The sequence below is a fragment of the Mus caroli genome, unplaced genomic scaffold (genome assembly GCF_978045245.1).
Source record: "Mus caroli unplaced genomic scaffold, Mus_caroli_1 scaffold_14, whole genome shotgun sequence".
Taxonomy (NCBI): Eukaryota; Metazoa; Chordata; class Mammalia; order Rodentia; family Muridae; genus Mus; species Mus caroli.
The window spans coordinates 5,746,169-5,766,710 of NW_028227269.1; positions in this window are offsets into that span (position 1 = coordinate 5,746,169).

Here is a 20,542-nt window from a genome sequence, read left to right on the forward strand (position 1 = left end):
CATGTTTCCGAAACACTTACCTGATACTATCATTGCGTCTTGATTCTCTGCATTCAGAGAGCCATGGTTTTCTTGGCTCTGCTTTTGTGATTTTAGTGTTTTCTTCACTACCATATGTCTAGGATTAGAACAGTAACTGGACTAAAAAATTGTTGATTGAATATAAGAATAAATGAATGAATCTCAATGCCTCTTTCTTGACAGCTGTGTAAGCCTCCATGGAAACCAGTCATTCCCTTACAGAAAGAGTGAAGAAGAGAACACTGAAGGTATCAAGGAAAACAGTGTCTCTTACCTTTACTCTGATTGGAGTCAGAACTAGTCTGTACAAGTTGGCAGAAAGAAGACTGGAGAAATTAAGTTTAACAACAATTTTTTTAAAAAATACACCTGATACATACTTAAGTTTGGGGGCACAAGAGAGCTGCCTACTAGAAATCCTTTAACATTTAATGCTGTATGTATATTTAATTATACACTCATAAATTTATTTTTAAATTTTCATACAATATATTTTATCATATTCCCCTCTTAAGTTTTTAATAAATATATGCATATATGTATTCAACAGGAAACTTTTGTAAAACATTTTATCTTTGCACATCTCCAGGCCATTGTGTACAGATTAATTCCCTATTTGTACTGGATCTAGAGCATTTTGTTTGTATGAGTCAAACCCCAATTGACTTTAGGTTATTTCTGTTTGTTTTTTGACTATGTCCAAAAAAAAAAAAAATCTCTAAACATCTTGATTCCCACAAAACCAGAATTGCTCAGCCAGTGAGGAGTATTCCTCACCAGACAGCCCTGGCTAGCTGGGACCTTGCTATCCGGAGCAGTGTGGCCTCTGCCTCCTGCACACTGGGCTTACAGACGTGCACCGGCACACCTGGCTAGGAATGGTTTGATTAAGGTGAGGTGAGAGTAAGTCATCACACTTGTGAACGAGAGGTAACTGAGATAAAGAGCTGCAACAGCAGAAGAGGAACAGATCCGTTCCCAAGCAGGCCATAGAGGAAGGAAAGGATCTCAGTCTACACTGTCAGAATAGGAATTAGCCGCCTGTATGGGAAGACAGGGAGAGTCTTGGCTGCTGAAAGCAGGCAGAAAATACTCATGGGCTCATAAGTCTGTGTTGACAAAGCAGACAAATCCCTTGCCAGCCTCTTTTCTCTTAGAATAAGATGTGGACAAGCCCTAATTTCAAGTTTTTTTTTTCTTTATTATCAGTGTGTGTGTGTGTACCTGCACGTGTGCATGCCACGTCTTGTGTGTAGAGGTCAGAGGACAACTTTGTGGAGTTGCTTCTTTTCCTTTCACATCTATGTGAGTTTCAGGAGTTGAACTCAGGTAAAATGCCTTTACCTGCTGAGCCATCCTTTTAGACCTCGATAAAGAGTTTTTGTTGTGTATTTTCTGCAAAGGCATTTAGTAGTTGGATGTCAAGCAGTGGTCAAATGGTTGGATTTCTGGGAGGCTAAAGGCAAACAAGGCAGCAGGAACAAAGAGAGTGAATATGCAGTGACTGAAGGGCCTGAGGTCTGGCGACAAAGCTGCCCTGAGAGGACAAACCAACCAGGAGCTTGGAGTCTGAGAGAGAGCACAGAGTTTCAAGCACTTGGGAGGCTGAGGAAGGAAGACTACAAGTTTGAGGCTAGCATAAGCTATGTACTGAGACCCTGAAGAGAGAAAGATCAGTGGGTATGAGTGATGGCTTCAAAAGCTTGCAGACCTAAGTTCAAAGTTCCAGGATCCATGCTTTTAGAAAAAAAAAAAAAATCCAAGTGTGTGTGTGTGTCTGTGGGGGAATCTGTGTGTCTGTGTGTGTGTGTACGACTGTGACCCCAATACTGTGAGAGGTGAGGAGAGAGGGATCCCTGCAGTTTGCTGGCTTCCCATCTAGGCCTTGGTTTAGTGAGAGAGCCCATCTTAGAGGGATATAGTACAGAGTACTGAAGCAGTGTCCTTCCTTAGCTTCTGTGCTCTCTCTCTCTCTCTCTCTCTCTCTCACACACACACACACACACACACACGCACACACACACGCACACACACACCAAGGGACAGTATCTGTAAAGGGTAAGAGTCTACAAATGTTCTGCTCTGTAGGCTCTGTGTGTCCTCTGTAAAAGGCTTCTTCTCTGCAGTGGCAAAGCCACCTTAGGCAATACCCGAGTGAATGGACAGGACTGGATTCTGCTGAAATTTTAATGGGGGACACTTAATTAGAATTTTATGTCATTTTCATTGACATAAAATGACCCCCTTTTATTTATCTATTTATTTATCTATTGATTTATTTATTTACCCATTAAAAATGTAATAAGCTTGCTTAGTTTGCAGGCTGTACAAAGACAGGGATTAGACCAACTGATGTTCCCCCTCCCTGTTTTCAATCCCTGCTTTAAATTTACACCTAGAAAACAACATTTCAGCCTATGGAAAGGTTTCCTGTAGCAACAAAGCTCTTCCCACCATAAAGAAAAGTTTTACAAGGGCCTCACTCTTATTCCCTGAGCCAAACTGTATTAAACTCCATCTTAAAGGTGGCCTTTGCTCTAGTTAGGAGTGGTTCTTCCAGAATAAAGTGGCTCCATGCTTAAAAGAGAAACTGGAGGCTTAAGATACCTCTTAAGACAGGAACACTGTTTGTAATTTATATAATGGGACTTCCCCTCCCCCATCTCTTCTCACAAGGACTTAAAAAAATATTGGCATCTGGTCTTAGTCAACGGTGCTAAACGTGGTGTTATGGGGGACCAGAGGCATGGCCAGCCCTTGAGAAATTTAGACTTAATTCTGTGTTCTTTCTTGGAGAACACAGCTCAGCCCTTCTTGGGTTAGAAGTCAGGCTTGGATGGGTAGAACCTCGACACTCTAGCTCTGTATGACAGGTCCACTACATCTGTTAAAACCCAGTAAGTTTACACAGCTCATGCCATAGATGCATTTATTACTGATGCATTAGTTCTATAGAATAATTGAACGTTTACAATTAACGAGAACTCATAAATTATCTTGTCCAATGGCCATGCATCAAAGTTCTAGATTAGTATAGATCCCCAGACTGAATCCAAAATTCATTGTAGACTAGGTGATTTAGAAAGAGCATCTAATTAGTGGCAGAGTCTGTGTCTGCCTAGGGCCTGCTCTCTCAGACGTGATACCTTCTTACTGTGTCCTGTGAAGGCAGAAGGGACGATCAAGGCTCCTGGACTAGGATGCTGCCTGGGACTTGCTTACCACACAGCAGTCTAGGAAAATCACTGAGCCCAGGCCAGTAAGAAACCCTACATCAAAAAATAACAGGGTGGAGGGAAACTGAGGAAGACGTGGAAGGTTAACCTCTGGAGGCCACACATATGTGCATATACACCTTCACTTGTACATTCTCCCATATAAACACACACACACAAACATGCACACACACACACACACACACACACACACACACACACACACATATATATATATATAAACTTTCAAAAAGTCATCATAGACAAGTGTCCCTCCCAGATGAAGGGATTCATTCCAGATTCCCAGGATCACTCTTTCTGTCAGTTTTTCAGATAGCACATATTGCACTTTAACACCCAATAAACCATTCATCACAGCCCATCTCATAAGTTTACATAGACTCTTCCAAAAGTGGGCAGGAAAATACATACCCACACAAAAAAATGTTTAAGTGTCATCAAATATTGCTCATTATCATCATCACCACCACCATCATCATCACTATTATCATCATCACCACCATCATCATCACCATCATCATCATCACCACCACCATCATCATCACTATCATCATCATCACCACCATCATCATCACCACCATCATCATCACCATCACCATCATCACCACCACCACCATCATCATCACCACCATCATCATCATTCTGGTTTTGGGGGACAGGATTGCTCTGGGTAGCCTCGGGTTTCCTGGAACTCACTCTGTGTACCACGCTGGCCTCAAACTCACAGAGATCTACCTGCTGGGATTAAAGGCCTGTGCCACCACCATCTGGCTAAGTATTGCATTTTTTAAAAAGTTTAAAAATTCACCAAAGGGACACTTCTAAACTTAGAGACCACCACGTGTTTCAGTTTTCCGTCCTTCCTGTTTGGGGGCCCTAACTAGGCCTGGTCCTGTGATTTCAGGCCTGAGGGGAATTTCTATTCATTATCCCGTTCTTGCCACCCTCTTTCTCTTTCTCCCACTTATTCGCAATTGTTTATGTCTTTCTCTTTTTTTTTTAAAGATTTATTTATTTATTATATGTAAGTACACTGTAGCTGTCCTCAGACACTCCAGAAGAGGGCGCCAGATCTCGTTACAGATGGTTGTGAGCCACCATGTGGTTGCTGGGATTTGAACTCTGGACCTTGGGAAGAGCAGTCAGGTGCTCTTACCCACTGAGCCATCTCACCAGCCCCCATGTCTTTCTCTTTTATTGTTAATCAAACTCAAAGTACATGTATGTTAAGAAACAGAGGTGCCTTTTTGGAGGGGGGGTTCCATGAAAAAAAAAAAAGCTAAAGTTTTTCTCTATCTCTTAATGAAAGCCAAATGTTCGAATTATAATTAAAATGTTTACACCGACCGTGACTGGCTAGATCGGCAGTGTAGCCCAGCTCAGGCAGCTTTTGATAAGTTAGAAAGAGCCATGCTAGCTAATTTTTTTTCTTGGTAAAATGCTACAGTGTCCAGAAAGCAAGCCTACTCCACAATTAGCTCAGATCAGATACGCAAAGAAACGGAGTAGTCCCGGCACAGATGTCCACAGGGTCACAAGAAAACAGAGTGTGCCGTCAGCTGGAGGACGTGAAAGTCAGGGCATCTGAGATCAGTCATTCCCATCCTTCACTTGGAGAAGTGTCACTCTGTGTCATGCAGGTAACATCATCACATCTTGATCAACCCCAGGCATCAACCAAAGCATTTCAGAAGATCAAAATGGAGGAGAAAGGCAGGAGGCCTCAGTGCCTCATTTTCTCTAAAGACTCCTGTGCATAGCCTTTGGACTCCTAAAAAAGCACTTGCCATGCAAGTCATGGTGTCCTGAATGAATATGCAATCTCTCACCAGAAAGGGTATCAGTTTAGAAAGTCTTCATAGCCTTTGGGGCTACAGTTATCCGGCAAATTCTCTTTGTTATCTTTGTTCAACCCCTCATATAGTAGCATAGAGAAATGTCTCCCAATTAGAGTTCTGGAATGCCCAGACTACTGGCTAGGTCGTTTGAGTTGTTGTTGTTTGGTTGGTTTTGTTTTTTGTGAAAGTGATGAAAACTCAAGTCGTCTGAGAATGGGGAACCTTAAATGAGACAACGCCCCTAATCAATTTGACCTGTGAATGATTTTCTTAATTGATGATTAATGTGAATGGGCCCAGCCCAGTGTGGGCAGGGCTGTCCCTGAGCAGATGATCCTGGGGTCTATGAGAAAGCTGATCAAGCCAATTCAGTCAGCAGTGTTCCTCTGTGGCCTTCACTTCAGTTCCTGCCTCCAGATGCCTGCTCTGCTTACCTCAGGGAGTGGAGACTTGGTTGGAATCTCAAGATGAAATAATCTATTCCTCCCCAAGTTGATTTTGGCCTTGGTGTTTTATCTCAACAATAGCAACCAAGTAAGATAGCCAGTGAGCAGAACTTCCCATGGTCTCCCATCTCTAAATGAGACCCCTGACCAAAAAGTAAATAATTTTGCATTTCTTCATAGTACACAATGTACTTGGGTATTAAGAACAACAGAACACATGCATGTCATCCGGGGAACTTTAGATACTACGATGCCTTCAATCGTCATCTAGAGAACTGGGGAAGTCTGGGTACTGTGTCGGCACTGTGTAGTCACTTATACCCCCTTCAGCTAGTTCTGATGGACAGCCAAGCTGAGAACCATGGCCCTTTGGGGATGCACAGACTTCATAGCCTGTGGCATCACTGTTAGATTTTATTTGTTGTAGCCCCATAATTAACTTAGCCAAATAATTTTTGCTCTGTAATAAAGAATCAGTCACCGTGGACTGCTCTTTAGGTCTACACACCATTGCTGAGTCTGTGCAGTGGTCGAGTTCCTCTAATGGTAGTCAGTCACTTCAAAAGAAAAATGTCTAGGCCTGTGTTGTAGCTTAGTGACAGTATGTTGTTTAGCATACACTAAGCACTCAATTAAGTCAATCCCTAGAGCTACTAGGAAGGAAGGAAGGAAGGAAGGAAGGAAGGAAGGAAGGAAGGAAGGAAGGAAGGAAGGAAAGGGAAGGGAAGGGAAGGAGGGAGGGAGGGAGGGAGGAAGGGAGAGAGAGAGAGAGAGCGAGAGAGAGAAAGAAAGAGGGAGGGAGGGAGGGAGAGAAAGAGGGAGGGGAGAGAGAGGATGTGAGGGAACTGGAAGAAGAGAGGGGAGAAGAGAGGGTAAGGGGGAGGGGAGAAAGTTTAACTTGATTGTTTTCTAAGCATGTGGGAGGTCTAGTACCTAAGAAACACTTCCCAGAATATTTACCTTAAAAATCTATTATTAGTTGCATGGGGAAAAAAACCACAGTCAAGGCTCGTTTCCAAATATTAAAGGATGAAGGGATATTTTCTCCTGAAAAAATTAAAAAATAGTTGAGGTTTTGGAATGGTTAAGTGTGTGTGTGTGTGTGTGTATTCAGGAGTACACGCACATGTGCATGCATGAATGTGGAGGGAAAGCCAATGTGTTGTTGCTTAGACATTTTTGACACAAAGGTTCTCACTGGTCCCTAGGCCTTTCCAGGGAACCCTAGAAATCCTTGTGTCTCTGCCTACAAGCCCTAGGGTTGCAATTGTATGCAGCCCTGCGTGTGTTTTCACACGGATGCTGGGACTTGAACCCAGTTCTTCATGCTCTCAGAGCAAGCACTTACCAGCTCAGTCTTCCTAGCCTCTAAAGCAGTGATTCTCAACATGGGGGTCATGATCCCTTAGGGCCACATATCAGATATTTACCATTCATAACAGTAGCATCACCACAGTTATCAGAATGATTCTATGACTGGGGGCTGCCACGACATGAGGAGCTGTGTTACAGCATCTCAGTATTAGGAAGATTGAGAACCACTGCTCCCAATGGTTTAATTTTTAATGTTCAAATATGCTTCCATCTGCTTGTCAAAATAGCTATGCATGAGGACAGCTAACCGCAAAGCAACGAATCTTATAACTCACATTGAAACTCAAGTCCAGTGGTCCATTGCATTTCAAATTCAGTGTAGAAAATGATGCTTCAGTTACATAATGAAAACTGCAATAGTGCAGGCAAATAGTGAATGCGTGTCCGGTGGTAAGAGAAAAAGAGCTCAGTGTATGGCTTCAGCTCAGTTTCCACAAGGAACTAAGTGATTTGGAGAAAATGGTTGTCCCTTTCAGGACCTCGCTGTCCTCATCTGCAAAGTCAGGGTAACGATTTTGAGGTTACAGGAACAATGTGTCCTTTGAGGAGTTAAGGAGTAGTGTGTAAGAACTGCCCAGCACATAGTGGGTGCTCAATAAATCCTGTGAGGAAAACTAGCCCAGTACCTGGGTGAAGGAGGCACACAACATAAAACCAGTCATTTCTTAAGTACCTTTATCTGTAATAGTTTCTCACATTATCATCCAGTTCTAATCTAAACCTATAATGAACTCTAAAAGGGTAAACCAGATTAAACGAAATAGAAAATCAAATGAATATACAAAATTATATACAAGAAGAAATTCTTAAGGCTACGTGAGTTTTGGCAAAATTGAATTTATCTAGCAGAGCTCAAAACCCAGCCAACAGAAGCAGCACAGACAACTTCCCCTTTCTCTTCCTGGCTGGGCCCTTTGGCACTCCTGTCTACTGGCACCTGGATCCAAGGATTCATCAATCTCTGATTCCACACATCTGGCGTCTGTACAGGTGGCGGTCTGTTCTCTCACCAGGAAGCACACGGAGAGCTGGCTGGCTGGTGAGCTTTGATGCCCACACTGAGAACTATTAGTCAATTAGTGTAGGCAGCCGCAAGCCCAAAAGATGGCGCCGACCTCCAGTACACTGGCACTGTAAACAACGCCATTGCACAGGCGCCAGCTCGAATCTGGTGCCAACCCCTCCCGAGTGGGTGTTACATATCAAAGGGGCCGACAGACTGACAAATCCCAGGAGGACACGTAGCTCTCCCCAGTGCGGGGGGTGGGGGGGGGGTGGAGAGAGGAGTCCTCCCGGGGGTTTCCAGAGTTCCGGAGTGCATGGAGGTGTTCCAGAAATAAAGAGAGCTGTTGAGAAGAATCCGACCTTGTTGCGTCTTTTCTTGCTGTACAAGGTGAGCGAAACAAAGTGGTGGCCCGTACAGGGAACGGAGGATTGCAGGATTCAGAACTCTTCAGCTGAGGAACGGCAGTACGGGTAAGTCTCCCAAAATTGATCCGTGGTTAAAAGGAGGGATATGATTCTCTTGCCCATAGACCCAGTGTGGGTAGCTCTTAGTGTTTTTGTTTTGTTTTTTGTAATTTCTGGCCTCTGCTTTTGGGTGATAGGAGCAGTTAAGGCAGGTCAGAAAATTTTTATGGAACAAGAAAGTATGTCAGAGGAAGATAGGAAACATATAAGTAAAAGAAAGAAAAGGGGCGAAAAAGAGAGAGAAAAGGAAAAGGGAGGAAAGGAAAATTTAAAGGGAAAAGGAATTAATGAGAAAGGAAAGGAAATAGCAAAAGGATATCCCTCATTAAAAGACTTAACAATAAGTTCAGCAAGTTCTGACTCCAGTGACTCAGAGCTTGATAAAGATGAGGAAGCTGACCTAGAAGAAGAGGCAGCTCGGTATGAGAGGGATAGGTACGAAAAAAGGGGGGTCGGCTGGCAAAGGAGTAAAGTGCCGACTGCTCCACCTCTTAACAGTAAAAAAGGAATCCACAAAAGCTGGTAAACAAGGTACCTCATTGTGCTCAGAGGTTTGGAAGGAAGCTGAACTGACTTTCCCTGTATTCTTAGATGGCCAGGGACAACGGTATCATGAGCCAATAGATTTTAAAACTATTAAGCAGCTGGCTGAGTCAGTCCGTACCTATGGGGTGAGTGCAGCTTTTGTAGTTGCACAGGTTGAGGCACTTGCTAGATATTGCCTCACCCCGGGGGACTAGAATAATATTGCTCGGGCTTGTTTGTCATCCGGACAGTGTTTAGATTGGAAGTCCTTGTCCTATGAATATGCAAACAGTCAGGCAGCAGCAAATTTAGCCACAGGACAAGATCCTCAGAGACATTGGGATGCAGACATGCTTCTAGGTTTAGGACGTTTTGCTTTAGATCAAACAAATTATCCTGAAGCAGTCTATGCTCAAATAAATGAGGTAGCTACCAAAGCATGGAAGGCATTGCCGAACAAAGGCGCAGTCTCAGGCAATCTTACGAAAATCTTGCAGGGTCCCACAGAATCATTTTCAGACTTTGCAGCACGCCTCATTGAAGCAGCCGCTACAATTTTTGGAGATCCTGAAATGGCTATGCCTTTGGTAAAACAGCTAGTGTATGAGCAATGCACTAAGGAGTGTAGAGCAGCTATTACACCCTATAAACATAAAGGTTTAGAAGTTTGGATGAAGGTTTGCAGAGAACTAGGGGGCCCGTTAACCAATGCAGGCTTGGCGGCAGCTGTGGTACAATTGGGTAGATCTAATAATGATACTTGTTATAAATGTGGCTAGAGAGAACATTTTAGAAGACAATGCCACGAAAATGAGAAAAGGACTCCATTAGATAAACCTAGACAGCCAGGAATATGCCATAAATGTAGAAAAGGAAAACATTGGGCTAATGAGTGCAGATCAACAAACGACATAGAAGGCTGACCATTACAAGCAGGATATACTAAGGACATAGAAGGCCGACCATTACAAGCAAGATATAATGGCACTAGGCCAAAAAACGGACAGCGGGGCCCACATCCCCAGGGCCCTCAAATATATGGGGCTCTTCAGAAAGACCAGACGAGACTTTGGCCGTCTCTCCGTCATCCGAGAGACCACGGAGAGCCACTACTGGCTCCACAGGATTGGACCTCCACTCCACCACCAGACTCGTATTAACCCCACAGATGGGGGTACAACCCATAGATACAGATTTTAAAGGCCCCCTTCCCAAAGATACTGTAGGACTATTGCTTGGCCGTTCATCTTCTGCTTTAAAATGATTACAAATTACCCCTGGAGTGATTGATCCAGATTATACAGGGGTTGTGAAAATTTTAGTGGCCTCCCCCAGTGGTATTTCAGCTATCTCTCCAGGAGATAGAATTGCTCAATTATTACTATTGCCAAGTTTGCATAAACATTTTCCAGCAAACAATAAGAGGAGAGAGTGGGCTAGGTTCTACAGGTTCTCGGTTCACTTTCTTATCAATGGAATTAGGAGATCGCCCCATGTTAACTTTGGAGGTTGAAGGACGATCCTTTCTGGGGTTGCTAGACACAGGTGCAGATCGCAGTATTATTTCCGCTCATGATTGGCCGCCAAAATGGCCTTCGCAAACATCATCTCAAAGCCTCCACAGTCTAGGTTATAAGACTGCTCCCCTTATAAGTGCTAAGGAATTAACTTGGAAACATGAGGAAGGTAAGTCAGGGAAATTTTTTCCTTATATTGTGGATATTCCTGTGACCCTATGGGGTAGAGATGTCTTAACCCAAATAGATCTTATATTAACTAATGAGTATTCCCCACAGGCCCGAGAAATTATGTCTAATATGGGCTACATCCCAGGAAAAGGGTTAGGAAAGTCATTACAAGGCAGGACTAGGTTAGTGCCCACAAAGTTCAAACAAGATAGAAAGGGATTGGGTTTTTCCTAGGGGCCGTTGAGGGTGGTATACCCATTACTTGGAAAACAGAGGAGCCTGTATGGGTTCCTCAATGGCCTCTTTCCTCTGAAAAATTAGTAGCTGCCAGAGAATTAGTAGAGGAACAATTGAAATTAGGACATATTCAAACTTCCCAGTCACCTTGGAATACACCCATATTCGTGATTAAGAAAAAAGCAGGCAAATGGAGGCTCCTGCAGTATCTTTGAGCCATTAATAATCAAATGCAGATTATGGGCCCCATACAGAGGGGTCTGCCCCTACTTTCTAGTTTGCCCAAAGAGTGGCCTATTATAATCATTGATATTAAAGATTGTTTTTTCTCTATTCCCCTTGCATTGTGTGATAGTGAGCGCTTTGCCTTTACTCTTCCTTCTGTAAATAATGAAGAGCCTGATAAACGGTATCAATGGATAGTTTTACCTCAAGGGATAGCAAACAGTCCTACTATGTGTCAACTTTTTGTAGGAGAAGCCCTGCAACCTGTCCGTGATGCATTCCCAAAGTTAAGGATAGTACATTATGTAGATGATGTCCTTCTTGCCTCAAAGAATAAAGAAAGTTTAGATGAAGCCTATATTAAGCTAGTAAAAGAATTAGAAATGAAACAATTATTTATAGCTCCTGATAAAGTTCAAATGGGAAATTTAGGAGAGTTCTTGGGTGCTCGAATTACTCCACATTGTATTACACCTCAAAAGATAGAATTACGTAAAGATCATTTAAAAACATTAAATGATTTCCAGAAATTGCTAGGTGATATAAATTGTATTCGTCCATATATGAGACTATCAAATTTTGAATTAATCCCTCTTTTTGATATATTGAAAGGTGATCCACAGCTTTCATCACCTCGTGCTCTCACCCCTGAGGCCCGAGTAGCATTAGAAAAGGTAGAAAGGTGTTTAGAAAAGGCCAAACTGTATAGATAGAAAGAGGGAGAGGACATCCTCTTATGCATTTTGAAGACATTCCGTCAACCAACAGGAGTGTTGTGGCAGTCAGGTCCTCTATTGTGGATTTATCCTCATGTATCTCCCAATAAAACCCTTGAATATTATCCCATTGCTGTAGCTCAATTAGCGATTTTGGGCATTAAATCGTGTATTCAACATTTTGGAGCACCCCCTCAGAAAATCATTACACCTTATAATGCTAATCAAATACAGATTCTAAGTTCTTTGATAGATGATTGGGCTCTATTGCGCTGTAGTTTTGATGGGGAATTAGATAATCATTATCCCAAAGATCCTTTGCTACAATTTTTTAGTGAATATCCAGTGATTTTCCCCAAAGTCACAGCATCTAAACCCATATCAGGTGCATTGGATATTTATACAGATGGTTCTAAAACAGGTGTTGGTGCCTATGTAGTTAATTCTCAAAAACCCGTTCTTTTTCAATACAATCCTGGCACCCCACAACTTTCTGAATGTAAAATTGTGTTGGAAGTATTCAAAGCTTTTAAGGAATCTTTTAATCTAGTCTCTGATTCGGCTTATGTAGTAAATGCAGTGCGTGCATTAGAAATTGCAGGACCCATTAGACCTACCAGCCCTGTGTGCACCATCTTATTAGAGTTACAAAAATTGATTTGGAAAAGAATACATAAATTCTTTTTTTTTTTTTTTTTTTTTTGGTTTTTCGAGACAGGGTTTCCCTGTGTAGCCCTGGCTGTCCTGGAACTCACTCTGTAGACCAGGCTGGCCTCGAACTCAGAAATCCGCCTGCCTCTGCCTCCCGAGTGCTGGGATTAAAGGCGTGTGCCACCATGCCCGGCTGAACACATAAATTCTTTATTCAACATATACGAGCTCACTCTACCTTACCAGGCCCTATGGCAGAAAGAAATGCCTTAGTGGATGCTAGCACTTGCATGGAATTTATTTTTCATGCCACCCCACTGGAGCTTGCAAAAGATTTTCATCGATTGTATCATGTTCCTGCTGCTACACTTCAGCAGAAATTTGATATCTCTCGAGCCTCAGCACGAGATGTGGTGTTACAATGTCCACAGTGTGTACAATTTCACCACCCTCCTCATGTTGGTATTAACCCTCGAAGATTGCTTCCTCTAAAACTGTGGCAAATGGATGTTACTCATGTCTCAGCATTTGGAAGATTAAAATATGTTCATGTTTCAATTGACACCTGTTCAGGTGTCATTTTCGCCTCCCCCATGTCCGGTGAGAAATCCCGCAATGTGGTTGGCCATTGCCTAGAAGCCTGGGCAGCTTGGGGAAGGCCTGATAGTTTAAAAACTGATAATGGCCCCTCATATACATCAAAATCATTCCAAACCTTTTGCAAAATAATGCAGGTTAGTCACTCTACTGGCCTTCCCTACAATCCACAGGGCCAAGGCATTGTGGAAAGAGCACATCGAACCTTAAAAGAACTCTTACAAAAACAAAAAGGGGGAATCACCCATGGCCAGCCACCCAAAGAACAATTATCTTTAGCCCTCCTTACTTTAAATTTTTTAATTCTGGATGAACATGGTCGTTCGGCTGCAGATAGGAAGGCCATCACCTCGCCTATCCTTAAACAGGATGTCAAATGGAAAGATGTCCTAACTGGAAAATGGTATGGCCCAGATCCCGTTATTTCGAGATCCAGGGGAGCTGTTTGTGTTTTTCCACAAAGTCAAGAACACCTGATTTGGGTACCAGAGAGGCTGACGCGAAAATTACTCCCCTCGACAGAGATATAGATTGTAATAGTTCTGGAAGGACATGTTTGTTAGCAGAGTGTTGGCAGGGTATACTGCTGTGGTTGTGAAATTTCTCACCTTTGTGCCTATAGTAGATTTTGAAATGTTTGTCACCTATGCCCATTAGGTGCCCCTTGTATAAAGTTGTATAAGCTAATTTCTCTCAGTCTCTTGAACAGATTCATCTCTTATCTGAGTAGGAAATTGGTCGGCTAAAGCGGAGCAGTTGTCCAGAAAGCTGCTCCTCCAGATTGCCAAACTCAACAGCACTCGTCTGGACCCCAGGAGGGACTTCACCTCCTGGATCACCAATGCCTTCTCATAGTTTAAGGAGTGGGCGGGAATTTTGGCCTGGGGAGCAGTGGTCCTCCTGGGTTGTGTCTTTTGTGTCTGGCAAACGAGAGCACGCTCAGTATAAGGCAGTGGTGTACCAAGCATTGATGGCGATTAAAGAGGGCGTCTCCCCTGAAGTTTAGTTCCTCTTTTGTAGAGTTCGCCCTAGGTCATTTAGCAGTTACTGTCACACAGCACTGTGGTATCCAGAGACAGGCAACTTTCCTTATGCACAGACCAACCTAAGACACGGGGCCCAGTGGCGATAGGGTAACCCTAGGACGGGTAAGGCTGTGACATGAAAGGATCGACCTAAGACAGGAGCCATAGCCGATGGACAGACTTGCCCAGACCTAGTCCAGCATCGTATTATTAAACAAAAAAGGGGGAGATGTAGGCAGCCGCACGCCCAAAAGATGGCGCCGACCTCCAGTACACTGGCGCCGTAAACAACGCCATTGCGCAGGCGCCAGCCCAAATCTGGCGCCAACCCCTCCCAAGTGGGTGTTACATATCAAAGGGGCCGACAGACTGATAAATCCCAGGAGGACACATAGCTCTCCCCAGTGCGGGGGTGGAGAGAGGAGTCCTCCCGGGGGTTTCCAGAGTTCCGGAGTAGCATGGAGGTGTTCCAGAAATAAAGAGAGCTGTTGAGAAGAATCCGACCTTGTTGCGTCTTTTCTTGCTGTACAAGGTGAGCGCAACAAATTAGCAACTGTAAACAATGCTAGAACTCCCATTCTCTCATTTTACATTCATTGGCTAGAACTCTCTTCGAGATAGCATTTCATCTGTCTATGTTATATTGCCTAACACTATAGCATGCCCAGTGAAGAACACAAGCAGAATGTAGAGCTTGAGTCTCCCGGCATGATAGCTACATGATATTACTACAAATTGACAAATTCGAGCAAATCTTTGATGATTCAGGCTGCCATTAAACTCAGATTCCTCCCGTGTTCCTAGAGCAGGCTCCCAGTGTTTTATGGCAGCGGCTAATACTTCATGGTCCTTTTATTCCTATCTCCCGTCACTAATTGGAGTTGGCTAGCAATGCTAATCCTTACTAACAGTACCTCCATAAAACATTTACGGATCCGGACTACATTTGTTTCCGCTAAAGAAAATGGTAAGTCTTACAGACACAGAAAACACAGTATAAAAACTTTGTCTAAGTTGTACTCACAAAAACCTAAAAACACCCATAATAAACTTCCTTTACTGAAAGTAAACAACCTTTAAGGAGTAGAAATACAAGCCAGCCAGCCAGTCAGCCAGCCAGCAGAGGGAGTGCAAGCTACCTTCTGAACACAACCTCAAGGTCTGTTTGGCTACTGGGAAAGTCCCTGATAAATCATATCTGGGGAAGGAAGATACCTAGAACAAGACAGGACAGATCTGTGCTACACTGTTGTCTGTTGGATGCAAAGAGCTACCCAATTCTTTTTTTTTTTTTTTTTTTTTAGGTTTTTCGAGACAGGGTTTCTCTGTATAGCCCTGGCTGTCCTGGCACTCACTTTGTAGACCAGGCTGGCCTCGAACTCAGAAATCCGCCTGCCTCTGCCTCCCGAGTGCTGGGACTAAAGGCGTGCGCCACCACGCCCGGCTGAGCTACCCAATTCTTAAGGAAGGATGAGCCCAGCATGGGAAGAAGTGAGTGCCTGCTTTCCTCAGCATCTCACCTCAGCCCCAAACCCATGGATGGATGTCCATATCACAGTCCAGAGCTGTCTTGGATGATTTAGAAAGTGAGCAATAGAACAGCTTATTTATCACAAACTAATAAGTGGAGACTCCCAGAGGTTACAAGGCTTCCCCAAAGTCATATGAATTGGAAGGTAGAGATGAAACATTCATCTTTTCACGGCTCCTTAGTCAATGCCAAACTTCACTAAGGAAAGAGGACAAAAAGCATTTGGTAGTTTGTCTGCTTCTCTTCAGCAAATAATGACTCAGTGAGATGGTCAGCACAGAGCATCCGAGCACACCCTGAGCTCTATACAGGATTTCCTCCCGGGTTGGTGCTTTAATTTCCAATCAGTCTGAGTCAATAACGTTTGGTTGTCAGGGCCATTGTTGGCTCTAGCAGTTTTTTGTCTCAACCCCACAGCTCATAGAGCATGGGGCTCGGCGTCAGAGGCAAGGGTTTGGGGTTGGGACTTTCTGTGTTTGCACAATGGGACAAGTCAATATCTCTCCCATATCAGTGAGCTCTGGACTAAACTGATCTATCAAGTGTTGTGGACAAATGACAATGGACAATATTTGTAAGCTGCAGTGTATACTGAATTCCACTCACACAGTCCTGCGGGAGGCTTGACCCATCCTCAGCGAGCATGCCACAGCTCCCGCTGTTTGCAACAGATACGTGCATTTCTCAGGGATGACAACAACTACAGAGGAAGACAGCTTGTGTGTGTGTGTGGGGGGGGGGCTCATTCTGGGGGCCTTTGAGGCAGATTCTTTCTTTTCCTTTTGTCTGTATCTCTTAGAAAAAGTAAGATGAGGCAGCGCTGGAAAGTTCAAATTGATTCACGGTCAATGGACTCAGGGTTGCACATCAAATTCAAAACACACTTTGGGGCATGCGGAACAACATCCAGCTTTCCCAAAGGCTGATGACAATGGAGAAAAAGGTCTGTGAAGATTCCGTCATCATCTCGACAAGATTTAAATTGATATGGAGACAAACTGCTTTTTGTTTTAAATGGTGAAAACATTTTCCCTGGAGACACAGGTTGAATAATAAGGGCTTCTCCGTGGTGCCTGTAAATGAACAAGTTCTGCTCTGGCTGTCAGTGAGCTTAACAGCACAGGTTGTCACTCGTGTATTCTTGGCCTTTATTCTGTGAATCTACTCCATCCCACAACCAACAGAAAGGCCTCCTAATGCCTCTTCTTTCCCAGGCCAACAGCCTTTAACTTAGGGGCAAGGCTTTCATCATTCCTGAGTGCGCTGAGACACCAAGTTGGCTGAGCTCATTTAGCCCAGTGGAGTACGGAGTCAATGAAGTCAAAGCCATTGACTCAGCCTTTATTCAATCTCGCTACCCCCATCCTCCTATGTGTTAACTAAATGCATCCCCATCGAACATATCCCGACTGGCAGTGTAAATCCATTAGTCACTAGAACAAAAGGGTAGGTTGGATACGGATGGAGACAGACTGATTGTCCTGAAATCCTATCTCTGGCATTCTATAGCTCTGTGAACTTGGGGAGATTACTTAATTTCCTCGGTAATTCCATTTCCTCGTCATAAAATAAGACTTAATATAGCCACTACTTCTGGGATTTTATATGATTTAATAAAACTATCCATATAAAGTGTTTCCCATGGTAGCCACATACAAAAAAAAAGTAATAGATGTTAATTTTATTACAAGTTATTGCTATAGATATTGTTGCCTTTATTAGTATTGCCAGGAAGTGCAAGCTGAAGCCACATGAAAACCATACTGAGAACCCCACATAACTGGGTATTTGTTGTGTGTTGGATTCCTTCAGGGTTGGTACGTGCTGGCTCTGAAACTCAGATCTCTAAGAGCATTGGCACATGTGAAAATGTGTTAGATTAGATTTCTAAGGCCTTAGCATAAAAGTACATACAACAAAGATGAAACAATAAACAGTGTCTATTTTGTGAGTTACCTCACAAAAACACCACGGAGACAGTGAAGCTTTTTGCTTTTCTCAAAGTCAATTCATGTACCACACAGTTACATAGTCAACACAACTGGGTTGCAGGACCCCTGAGTGCCCACTGTGCCCTTTATCTGCTGAAGATATCTAGTTGCAAATCCAAAACAGATGTTTAAGTGTTCTTTGTAGAGTCAGTTGTGTTAGATGATGTTTGACAGGGGCACACATGTGAAGGAGTGTTTTCCTGAAGTGAACACTGGTGAAAGACTAAGGCAGACTTGTAAAGGAATGTTTCACTGAAGCAGACCCAGGAGAGAGATGTTCTGATAAGGCAAGCATGTGAAAGGACACGTGATGAAGGATTCTTTGCTAACCACACAAATGTATTGGTCCGCCTTACATTGTGTAGTTTGTCGGGACTCTGCAAACTCAGGCTGATTGGATGCATGTGCTGAGGCAAGGCATATGGGGGACACATTATATTTGGAGGGTATAAATAGAACTCCAGAGTGATGGAGACAGAGCTCAGCTTGCTGGTACAGCTAGCTGTGCAATGCCTGTTCATTGATCTTCGCTTCCCTGAGAGAGGCACAGCCAAGGACTTCTCTTGCTGTCCCTCCTGGTACCTCCTGCTCACTTGAGCCAAGGCAGAGGCCTGGTTGTCTCTGACAGATAGTGCCACCATTGCTGATTCATGTTTGCTATGCTGACTCTACTGAACTGGACTATTGATGTATCTGTGTTTTTGAGTTGATCGAGCTGCCCCTGCTAACCTGGGAACTGAACTGCTGATTTGCAGATAACATAGATGGGAGTTGCTCCAGGTAGCCTTTCAAAACAGATCCACTCCCTGCCCCATCCTTTCTTTCCCACAACTTCTGGTGGGTGGTGGGCTAAAAAGGAGGTTAACGCATTTAAGAACCATCATTAAAAATAAGGTTTGAAAAAAACTAAAGCTAAAAATCTTTCACAAAATTCAAGGCATGAAAACAATGGTCATTTCCTTAACCGATTGTGGCCATTTTGTCTTTTCCAGTCAAGAGAAAATGAGAGCTAGGTTAAAACTGTTTCTATTTTACTTCCTTTTCTTTTTTCTTTCTCAAAATAAAACACACTTCTAATTTTATATTGGGAAAATCAAACAAACGATGGAATAATTTCTTGGTCAAGATCTGTAGGAGGTGGTTCTGATGCTGTCCTGTTCCCCAGTTGGTTCTTGATCTGTCAGTAAAGAAAGCCATGGGCCAATTGCTGGGTGGAAGGGAGAGGTGGGACTTCCAGGTCCCTGGAGGAGGCAAGGAAATGCAAGGGAGGAGAAGAGGAGAGGAGGAGTTTCTGCTGTGCTTTGGGGGAAGAAGAAGCCAACAGTCATGTGAGGTCTCAGGAGGAGTCATGTGTAGACTAGCCACTGAAGTTTAGGGCAGGTGGGAACAGAGAAGATAAAAATATTATTAAGGACGTGCTTTTCCAGGTGGGAGATAGTAACACCCTGCAATTGTGTCCTAAAGCAAGTTGAAAAGGAGCAAACTGTGTATGTGTCTTTTAGCCATGGGTTCACGGCAAGCTGAGAGGGGGCTGGTAACACAGCCACTTTCCAAGAGTAAAGGCCTTAGCATAAAAGTACACACAACAAAGATGAATACCAATCAGTGTCTATTTCAGATCATCCCATTCTGAATGTCAAGTGCCCATTTACACAGCCTAAATGCAGCCAGCAGTTATTTTTCTCTCTCTAACTTGAGTGTGGAACCTCACTGAGCAAAGCGTAACATACATGGAAAGAGAGAAGAGTCCAACTATTTCTATACACTTAAGCAAAAGTAATATAATAATAATAATAATAACAATAATAAAAACAACAACAACTAAAATGGGGCAGTCATTATTAGTTTAACTTAAAATGTAGCTTTCTGTCCTCTCCTTGTCTCCATATCCCAGGCCAAAGCTCCAGCAGAGGCCCCCTGCTACACCATCTTACACAGAGGCCATCTTATACAGAACCCTAGGTAAGACCCACCAGCCCACAGATGTGCAACACTTCCTTAGAGCCGGCCCAGCTTTTCCCAACAGCACCCCCACCTGGTCTCCATATCCTCTCCTACAACTCCAGCAGAATCAGGAAATAATCAAACTGAGGTCTGAAATCAATAAAATAGAAACAAAGACAAGACAGAGAATCAATGAAGCAAAGAGCTGGTTCTTTGAGAAATCCAATAAGATAGACAAACCTTTATCCAAACTAACTAAAAGGCAGAGAAAGAATATCTAAATTAACAAAACCAAAAATGACAGATACCAAGGAAATCCAAAGAATCATTTAGTCATACTTAAAAAAACCGTACTCCACAAAACTGGAATATTTAAAAGAATGGGTAATTTTCTATTTATTTATTTATTTATTTATTTATTTATTTATTTATTTATTAATATGTAAGTATACTGTTGCTAACTTCAGACACTCCAGAAGAGGGCGTCAGATCTCACTACGGATGGTTGTGAGCCACCATATGGTTGCTGGGATTTGAACTCATGACCTTTGGAAGAGCAGTCAGTGCTCTTACCTGCTGAGTCATCTCACCAGCCCATAATTTTCTTGATAGATGCCACTTATCAAAGTTAAATCAAGATCAAATTTAAAAATGTAAATAGACCTATAACATAAGAAAATAAAATCAGTCAGCTCAGGGCCAGTTGTTTTAGCACAAAATTCTACCAGACTTTCAAAGATCTGATGTCAATACTCCACAAATAATTCCACAAAAATAGAAACAGAAGGAATATTGCCAAATTCATTTTATGAAAACAGTCACCTGATAACATGTACCATACAAACACTCCACAAAGAAAGAAAATTACAACCAATTTCCCTCATGAACATAGATGCTAAAATACTCAATAAAATACTCACAAACTAAATCTAAGAACACATCTAAATGATCGTCTACCATGATCAAGTAGGCTTGATACATACAAAATCTGTCAGTGTAATCCACCATATAAACAAACTGAAAGAAA